We start from the raw sequence: 10,018 nt of genomic DNA, 5'->3' as shown, positions 1-10,018 counted from the left end.
AGTGTCTCAGTGGTTAGTACTGCTCCGTCACAGTGTCTGAGTGATTAGCACTGCTCCGTCACAGTGTCTCAGTGGTTAGCGCTGCTCCGTCACAGTGTCTCAGTGGTTAGTACTGCTCTGTCACAGTGTCTCAGTAGTTAGCACTGCTCCGTCACAGTGTCTCAGTGGTTAGCACTGCTCCCTCACAGTGTCTCAGTGGTTAGCACTGCTCCGTCACAGCGTCTCAGTAGTTAGCACAGCTCTGTCAGTGTCTCAGTGGTTAGCGCTGCTCCGTCACAGTGTCTCAGTGGTTAGCGCTGCTCCGTCACACTGTCTCAGTGGTTAGCACTGCTCCGTCACACTGTCTCAGTGGTTAGCACTGCTCCGTCACACTGTCTCAGTGGTTAGCACTGCTCCGTCACACTGTCTCAGTGGTTAGCACTGCTCTGTCAGTGTCTCAGTGGTTAGCACTGCTCCGTCACAGCGTCGCAGTGGTTAGCACTGCTCTGTCACAGCCCCTCAGTGGTTAGCACTGCGCCATCACAGTGTCTCAGTGGTTAGCACTGCTCTGTCAGTGTCTCAGTGGTTAGCACTGCGCCATCACAGTGTCTCAGTAGTTAGCACTGCTCTGTCAGTGTCTCAGTGGTTAGCGCTGCTCCGTCACAGTGTCTCAGTGGTTAGCACTGCTCTGTCACTGTCTCAGTGGTTAGCGCTGCTCCGTCATAGTGTCTCAGTGGTTAGCACTGCTCCCTCACAGTGTCTCAGTGGTTAGCGCTGCTCCGTCATAGTGTCTCAGTGGTTAGCACTGCTCCCTCACAGTGTCTCAGTAGTTAGCACTGCTCCCTCACAGTGTCTCAGTGGTTAGCACTGCTCCGTCACAGTGTCTCAGTAGTTAGCACTGCTCCCTCACAGTGTCTCAGTGGTTAGCACTGCTCCCTCACAGTGTCTCAGTGGTTAGCACTGCACCGTCACAGTGTCTCAGTGGTTAGCACTGCTCCGTCACAGTGTCTCAGTGGTTAGCACTGCTCCGTCACAGTGTCTCAGTGGTTAGCACTGCTCCCTCACAGTGTCTCAGTGGTTAGCACTGCTCCGTCACAGTGTCTCAGTAGTTAGCACTGCTCCCTCAGTGTCTCAGTGGTTAGCACTGCTCCCTCACAGTGTCTCAGTGGTTAGCGCTGCTCCGTCACAGTGTCTCAGTAGTTAGCGCTGCTCCGTCACAGTGTCTCAGTGGTTAGCGCTGCTCCGTCACAGTGTCTCAGTGGTTAGCACTGCTCTATCACAGTGTCTCAGTGGTTAGCGCTGCTCCGTCACACTGTCTCAGTGGTTAGCACTGCTCTATCACAGTGTCTCAGTGGTTAGCGCTGCTCCGTCACACTGTCTCAGTGGTTAGCACTGCTCCGTCACACTGTCTCAGTAGTTAGCGCTGCTCTGTCACAGTGTCTCAGTAGTTAGCACTGCTCTATCAGTATCTCAGTGGTTAGCGCTGCTCCGTCACAGTGTCTCAGTGGTAAGCACTTCTCCGTCACAGCGTCTCAGTGGTTAGCACTGCTCCGTCACAGTGTCTCAGTGGTTAGCACTGCTCTATCACAGTGTCTCAGTGGTTAGCGCTGCTCCGTCACACTGTCTCAGTGGTTAGCACTGCTCCGTCACAGTGTCTCAGTAGTTAGCGCTGCTCCGTCACAGTGTCTCAGTAGTTAGCGCTGCTCTATCAGTGTCTCAGTGGTTAGCACTGCTCCGTCACAGTGTCTCAGTGGTTCGCACTTCTCTGTCATAGCGTCTCAGTGGTTAGCACTGCTCCGTCACAGTGTCTCAGTGGTTAGCGCTGCTCCGTCACACTGTCTCAGTGGTTAGCACTGCTCCGTCACACTGTCTCAGTGGTTAGCACTGCTCTATCAGTGTCTCAGTGGTTAGCGCTGCTCCGTCACAGTGTCTCAGTGGTTAGCACTTCTCCGTCACAGTGTCTCAGTAGTTAGCGCTGCTCTATCAGTGTCTCAGTGGTTAGCACTGCTCCCTCACAGTGTCTCAGTGGTTAGCGCTGCTCCGTCACACTGTCTCAGTGGTTAGCACTGCTCCGTCACACTGTCTCAGTGGTTAGCACTGCTCTATCAGTGTCTCAGTGGTTAGCGCTGCTCCGTCACAGTGTCTCAGTGGTTAGCGCTGCTCCGTCACAGTGTCTCAGTAGTTAGCACTGCTCCCTCACAGTGTCTCAGTGGTTAGCACTGCTCCGTCACAGCGTCTCAGTGGTTAGCACTGCTCCGTCACAGTGTCTCAGTGGTTAGCGCTGCTCCGTCACAGTGTCTCAGTGGTTAGCACTGCTCCGTCACAGCGTCTCAGTGGTTAGCACTGCTCCGTCACAGCGTCTCAGTGGTTAGCACTGCTCTGTCACAGTCTCTCAGTGGTTAGTACTGCTCCGTCACAGTGTCTCAGTGGTTAGTACTGCTCTGTCACAGTGCCAGGGTCCCAGGTTCGATTCCAGTCTCGGGCAGCTGTCTGTGTGGAGTTTGCACGTTCTCCCTGTGTCTGTGTGGGCTTCCTCCGGGTGCTCCAGTTTCCTCCCACAGTCCAAAGATGTGCGGGTCAGGGTGAATTGGCCATGCTAAATTGCCCGTAGTGTTAGGTGCATTAGAAATGGGTGTGGGTGGGTTACTCTTCAGAGGGTCAGTGTGGACTGGTTGGACCGAAGGGCCTGTTTCCACACTGTAGGGAATCTAATCTCTCTCTCTCTCTCTCTCTAAGGAAGCCACCCAGGCTGCTGTGGATTCAGTCCGTCTGTGTTTCCCATCCACCCCCAGCCCCACTCCCCCCTCCAAGAGCGAATCTGAGAAAAGCAAAGCTTCAGATGATGTGGTAAACCACTGCAGGGGCTGTCATGGGGATGAACTCATAACGTGCAGCAACAAGGAGTGGATAATTAGGGAGGAATGTCGACAGCATCTGGAGAGCAGTGGTTAGTTTTATAGGCAGCGCATATTGAAGAGCACTGGGATGGCAGACCACAAAGCACAGCAGCTCCTGGTGACTGAACGACGCACTGACCTCAGCTTTTGCTTCATCGTAGATATAGCACTCGGCAGATTTGTAACATCAGTCCAAAAATGTGTTGGTTAGGTGAATTTGCCACGCTAAACTGCCCGCAGTGTTAGGTGAAGGGGTAAATGTAGGGGAATGGGTCTGGGGGTGTTGCGCTTCGGAGCGTCGGTGTGGACTTGTTGGGCCGAAGGGCCTGTTTCCACACTGTAAGTAATCTAATCTAATCTGATCTGATCTTTCCGAGCTCAACCCCAAATCAGGTGAAAATTGATGACCCCCTAACCTGGAGGTGAAGGGGAAGGTCGGGGGGTGGGGGGGCGGGGAAGGTGGGTGGAACTGATCAGAATTGTGCAATCACTAATCTGGATTTCTACAGGAAAGATGTTGGGAAACTTGAAAGGGTTCAGAAAAGATTCACAAGGATGTTGCCAGGGTTGGAGGGTTTGAGCTACAGGGAGAGGCTGAACAGGCTGGGGCTGTTTTCCCTGGAGCGTCGGAGGCTGAGGGGTGACCTTATAGAGGTTTACAAAATCATGAGGGGCATGGATAGGGTAAATAGACAAGGTCGTTTCCCCAGGGATGGGGAGTCCAGAACTAGAGGGCGTAGGTTTAGGGTGAGAGGGGAATGATATAAAAGGGACCTTTGGGGCAACATTTTCACACAGAGGGTGGTACGTGTATGGAATGAGCTGCCAGAGGAAGTGGAGGAGGATGGTACAATTGCAATGTTGAAAATACATCTGGATGGGTATTTGAATAGGAAGGGTTTGGAGGGATATGGGCCGAGTTTTGGGAAATGGGATGAGCTCAGCTTCAGAGACCTGGCTGGTGCACATGGGTTGGACCAAAGGGTCTGCTTCTGTGCTGTATGACTTTATAAAGAGAAGCCAGAACGGGAGGAGAGCAGTGCTCTCAGTGAACTGGCAGGGGTTAGAGAAATCGGGAAGGGGGGGGGGGGGATGAGACTGTAGGAGCCAAAGTAGGCCATTCAGCCCATCAAGTCTGCTCCACCATTCAACGAGATCATGGCTGACCCGAGAATCCTCAACTCCACTTTCCCCGCTCAAGAATCCATCGATCTCTGCCTCCGAACTGATTCAGTGACCCAGCCTCTGTCACACTCTGTGCAAGAGCGTTCCAAAGTCCCTCAGAGAAAAACAGTTCTCATCTCGGTCTTCACTGGGAGAGCTTCCGTTTTTAAACTGTGTCCCCAAGTTTGTCCGCAATGGGGAAATATCCACTCTCCAGCCCTGAGCGTTTCAAGAAGACCACCTCTCTGAAGCTCCAGACTCTAACTTCCCTATCGGATAACTCCCAGCATCCAAGGAGTCAGTCAAGACAACCGACTCTGGGTAGCTTCAAATTATGCCCTTCCTTAAATAATGAGACCAAACTCCTACACAACACTCTCCAATTCCCTGTAAGTCTGGAACAAAACATCCCTTATTTAATACTCAATCCCCCTTGCAACATCTGACATGTTTTCCTGATCAATCCTTACACCCAGATATTATCTTCTGGAACTCTTAAGTCCACCATATTTACAGATCCCCCTTTACCCACGCTGCATGCCACTCCCTCAAAGAACTGTCAGAAAAATTTCCTTCCTCCAAGCCACGTGAAGCTTACCTGATTGCATTGAGGTAAGTGCCCTGCAATAACCTCCTTTATTGAGAAATCCCAGCATTTCCTCAGTGACACAAGTTAGATTTGCTGTCCTGTCATTTTCTGTTCACAGTCTCTCTCTCTCCCCCCATCACTGAATCCCTGACTATCAACATCCTGGGGGTTATCATTGGCCAGAAACACTGCTGGACTTACGCATAAACACAACAGCTACAGGAGCAGGGCAGAGACTGGGAATCCTACAGTCAGTAACTCCCCTCCTGACTACCCCCAAAGCCTGTCCCACCATCTACAAGGCACAAGTCAGGAGGGTGAGGGAATACTCCCCACTTGCCCCTGGATGGGGTCAGCTCCAACAACACTCAAGAAGCTCGACGCCATCCAGGGACAAAGCAGCCCCCACTTGATTGGCCCCAAACCCACAAACATCCCCTCCCTCCCTTACCCACCGACACTCAGTAACAGCAGTGTGTACCATCTACAAGATGCACTGCAGAAACTCACCAAAGATCCTCAGGCAGCACCTTCCAAACCCACGGCCACTTCCATTCAGAAGGACAAGGGGCAGTAGATACATGGGAACCCCACCCCCTGCAAGTTCCCCTCCGAGCCCCTCACCATCCCAACTTGGGAATATATCATCGTTCCCTCAGTGTGGCTGGGTCTGAATCCTGGGATTCCCTCCCTTAGGGACATTGTGGGTCTACCCTCCAGCACATGGACTGCAGTGGGTCAAGAAGGCAGCTCACCCCCCCATCTTCTCAAGGGGGGCAACTAGGGATAGGCAGGAAATGCTGAGCCCAGCCAGTGACTCCCACATCCCACAAATGAAAAACAAGTAGCGGGGAAGGAATCCAGGATCAGGGCCCAGCTGAGGCCAGCAAGCAGAAGGGCTAGGGTGAACGAGCTTAATGGGAGTTTGGACAAAGGTTGTGGGAAGTCAACAATGGAGGACTTCCTTAAAACCTGGCCCTCTGCTTCGTTCCCACCTGCCTGTGAATGAAAAGGTTGGTCACTGCGCACACACACACACTCACAGTCACACTCACACACACACACACACACACACACACACACACACTCACTCACTCACTCTCCATTAAATCCACATCCCGGTGTTTCCTACTTCTGTGGTCAAAGATAGAACCTGAAAGGGATTCAGTGGATGGTCCGTAAAACCGCGGGACTCGCCGATCTTGGTCAGGCTGTGAGTGACCAAACACAAAGACAATGAGAAACCACATTGCCTCAATCCACGTGAACCAGGAATCTTCATCGCCGCCAGCAGCTGTGAGCTGAGAAACACCGAGGGCTAAAGCAATCCCAAAACTGTACCTGAAATCGAAACAAATTCTCCAGGGTAAGTGATCCTAAAACTTACCCACACAGCCGGCTGAATTCCACTCCTGAGAGAAAACCCATTTCCATAATGCCTTCCACGGCCTCTCAATCAAAGTGCTTTCCGGCAAATGCACTTCCTCAGATGTCCGGCGGTGACGTACCAATTTACACACAGCAAGATCCCACACCAGAAACTGAGAGACTGATCCAACTGGAATGAACTGCACTCTCCCTGATTCACACAGAATATTCATCACCGCTTACCGCAGTCAAACTGCCAAGTATCTGTCTGTGCTCCTTCCCCAAATTTCAAAATGGACACAACAAATGGTTCAGGATTTTAGGAAGGCTTATGAAAAGATCAGAAAGAGGGAAAGTTAACTCCTGACCAACCAAGGGTACAGAGAACAGCCAGCTATCGCCAATCTAATCCCACATCCCTGCTCCCTCCACACAGCCCTGCGTCAATCCCAAACTAATGCCATATCTCACTCCCTCCCACAGCCCTGCATCAATCCCAAACTAATTCCGAAATAATCCCAAATCCATGCTCCTTCCCCACAGCCCCGCATCAATCCCAAACTAATCCCACATCTTGCTCACTCCCCACAGCTCCGCATCAATCCCAAACTAATCCCATATCTTGTTCCCTACCCACAGCCCCTCTTCAATCCCAAACTAATCCCACATCCCCGCTCCCTCCCCACAGCCCTGCATCAATCCCAAACTAATCCCACATCTCGCTCCCTCCCCGTATCCCCGCATCAATCCCAAACTAATCCCACATCTCGCTCCCTCCCCGTATCCCTGCATCAATCCCAAACTAATCCCACATCCCCACTCCCTCCCCGTATCCCCGCATCAATCCCAAACTAATCCAACATCTCGCTCACACCCCACAGCCCCGCATCAATCCCAAACTAATCCCACATCCCCACTCCCTCCCCGTATCCCCGCATCAATCCCAAACTAATCCAACATCTCGCTCACACCCCACAGCCCTGCATCAATCCCAAACTAATCCCACATCCCCGCTCTCTCCCCACAGCTCTGCATCAATCCCAAACTAATCCCACATCCCCGCTCCCTCCCCACAGCCCAACATCAATCCCAATCTAATCCCACATCTCCGCTCCCTCCACACAGCCCCGGATCAATCCCAATCTAATCCCACATCCCCGCTCCCTCCACACAGCCCTGCATCAAACCCAAACTAATCCCACATCCCTGCATCAATCCCAAACTAATTCTGAAATAATCCCACATCCCCACTCACGCCCCACCGGCCTGCATCAATCCCAAACTATTCCCACAACACTGCTCCCTCCCCACAGCCCCGGATCAATCCCAAACTAATCCAACATCCCCGCTCCCTCTCCACAGCCCTGCATCATTCCCAAAATAATGCCATATCTCGCTCCCTCCCACAGCCCCGCATCAATCCCAAACTAATTCCGAAATAATCCCAAATCCATGCTCCTTCCCCACAGCCCTGCATCAATCCCAAACTATTCCCACAACACTGCTCCCTCCCCACATCCCTGCATCAATCCCAAACTAATCCCACATTCCTGCTCCCTCCCCACAGCCCTGCATCAATCCCAAACTAATCCCACATTCCTGCTCCCTTCCCACAGCCCTGCATCAATCCCAAACTAATCCCACATCCCCGCTCCCTCCCCACAGCCCTGCATCAATCCCAAACTAATCCCACATTCCTGCTCCCTCCCCACAGCCCTGCATCAATCCCAAACTAATCCCACATTCCTGCTCCCTTCCCACAGCCCTGCATCAATACTAAACTAATCCCACATCCCCGCTCCCTCCCCACAGCCCCGCATAAATCCCAAACTAACCCCACAACCCCGCTCTCTCCCCATAGCCCCGCATAAATCCCAAACTAATCCCACATCCCCGCTCACTCCCCACAGCCCTGCATTTATCCCAGACTAATCCCACATCCCCGCTCTCTCCCCACAGCCCCGCATCAATCCCAAACTAATCCCACATCCCCACTCCCTCCCCACAGCCCTGCATCATTCCCAAACTAATCCCACATCACCACTCCCTACCCACAGCCCATGAATCCCAAACAAATCCCACATCTCCCTCTCTCCCCACAGCCCCACATCAAACTAATCCCACATCTCGCTCCCTCCCCACAGCCCTGCATCAATCCCAAACTAATCCCACATCCCTGCTCGTCCCCCACAGCCCCGCATCATTCCCAAACTAATCCCACATCACCACTCCCTACCCACAGCCCATGAATCCCAAACAAATCCCACATCTCCCTCTCTCCCCACAGCCCCACATCAAACTAATCCCACATCTCGCTCCCTCCCCACAGCCCTGCATCAATCCCAAACTAATCCCACAACCCGTTTCCTCCTCACAGCCCCACATCAATCCCAAACTAATCCCACATTCCTGCTCCCTCCCCACAGCCCTGCATCAATCCCAAACTAATCCCACATTCCTGCTCCCTCCTCACAGCCCCACATCAATCCCAAACTAATCCCACATTCCTGCTCCCTCCCCACAACCCTGCATCAATCCCAAACTAATCCCACATCCCTCCCTTCAGCCCTGTAATGATCCTGAATCTCTCCTCTCAATCAATCCCCAATCCTACCACCCCCCGCCACCCCCCCCGTCCTGATCTCTTCCCATTGTCCTGAATCTTGAGGACCCTGCCTCATGTCAGGTGGGAGTCAGTAACCGCAGCCTGGAATTCTCTCGAGTTACATGGCAGCTCTGCCTGTGCCAAGGAAGTGAGCTGATTGATTAGGTCAAACCACCCTTGCACACACACACACAAATGGTCATTACTCTCGGGGACGGGGAAATGGAATTGCCGTTGCTGGTGCTTTGGAAGCTCCAATATGAGGGTAGGCCATCAATGCCTGGCCTGGGGTATAATAACGATGGAATTGAAGGATTGAAAACAGGGTGACTTTGCCTCATCAATAAACACCACCTCCTGCCCCTCTGTTCCCCAACATGTGGGCCCAAGCTGGAGATGGTGGGAACAACAGCATCTATGGGTGACACAGTGGTAAGCAGTCATAGCACCCAGGACCCAGGTTCAATTCCCACCTCGGGTGGCTGTCTGTGTGGAGTTTGTACGTTCTCCCAGTGTCTGCGTGGGTTTCCTCCGGGTGCTTTGGTTTCCTCCCACAGTCACAAAGATGTGAATTGGCCGTGGGAAATTGTCCCATAGTGCCCAGGGATGTGCAGGTTAGGGGGGATTGGCCATGGGAAATTGTCCCATAGTGTCCCAGGGATGTGCAGGTTAGGGTGGATTGGCCATGGGAAATTGTCCCATAGTGTCCCAGGGATGTGCAGGTTAGGGTGGATTGGCCATGGGAAATTGTCCCATAGTACCCAGGGATGTGCAGGTTAGGGTGGATTGGCCATGGGAAATTGTCCCATAGTGTCCAGGCATGTGCAGGCTAGGGTGGATTGGCCATGGGAAATTGTCCCATAGTGTCCAGGGATGTGCAGGTTAGGGTGGATTGGCCATGGGAAATTGTCCCATAGTGTCCAGGGATGTGCAGGTTAGGGTGGATTGGCCATGGGAAATTGTCCCATAGTGTCCAGGGATGTGCAGGTTAGGTGGGCTAGCCATGGGGAATGCGAGGTTACAGGGCTAGGGTAAAGAGTGTGTGTGTCTGGGTGGGATGCTCTGCAGCGGGTTGGTGTGATCTTGATGGGTTGAACGACCTCTATCTGCACTGTCGGGATTCTAATTGATTCTTATTGGCGTAGCTCACAAACTGGGCACCCAAATCCCTGGCCGATTGCCTGGCATCAGCAGACAGGAGGACAGCTGAGTGAGCACAGCCTGCTGTGAGAGAGTGTGCTGGCTGTGAGAGGACTCAGACAGGTGCTGGATGGAGTCAGGAAGGAAGGGATACCAATCGCTCAGAGAAACCAGCCCAAAATCCACCCAGTCAGCCTTCAAGAAAACATCAATTAATTTAATTCGACACAAGGAACACTTCCAGCCTTGGTTTCCAAATACAAATACAAAATAAAT

At 52.6% G+C, this 10,018-nt stretch overlaps 1 protein-coding gene across 3 annotated transcripts in view; it reads right to left on the bottom strand.

The window, feature by feature from the left end:
- Positions 1 to 9,943: 9,943 nt before the first annotated feature.
- The window catches only part of LOC140492646 (uncharacterized), a 45,324-nt gene continuing 45,249 nt past the window's right edge, over positions 9,944 to 10,018 (bottom strand). For all 3 annotated transcript variants that reach the window (XM_072591679.1, XM_072591680.1, XM_072591681.1), the window contains exon 12: positions 9,944 to 10,018. This exon is cut by the window's right edge. The gene's annotated coding sequence lies outside the window, so the exon portion shown is untranslated.

The sequence above is a fragment of the Chiloscyllium punctatum genome, chromosome 21 (assembly GCF_047496795.1).
Source record: "Chiloscyllium punctatum isolate Juve2018m chromosome 21, sChiPun1.3, whole genome shotgun sequence".
NCBI classification, from domain to species: Eukaryota; Metazoa; Chordata; class Chondrichthyes; order Orectolobiformes; family Hemiscylliidae; genus Chiloscyllium; species Chiloscyllium punctatum.
The sequence above is the reverse complement of the archived record's forward strand: the minus strand, read 5'-3'. Positions and strand labels throughout refer to the sequence as shown.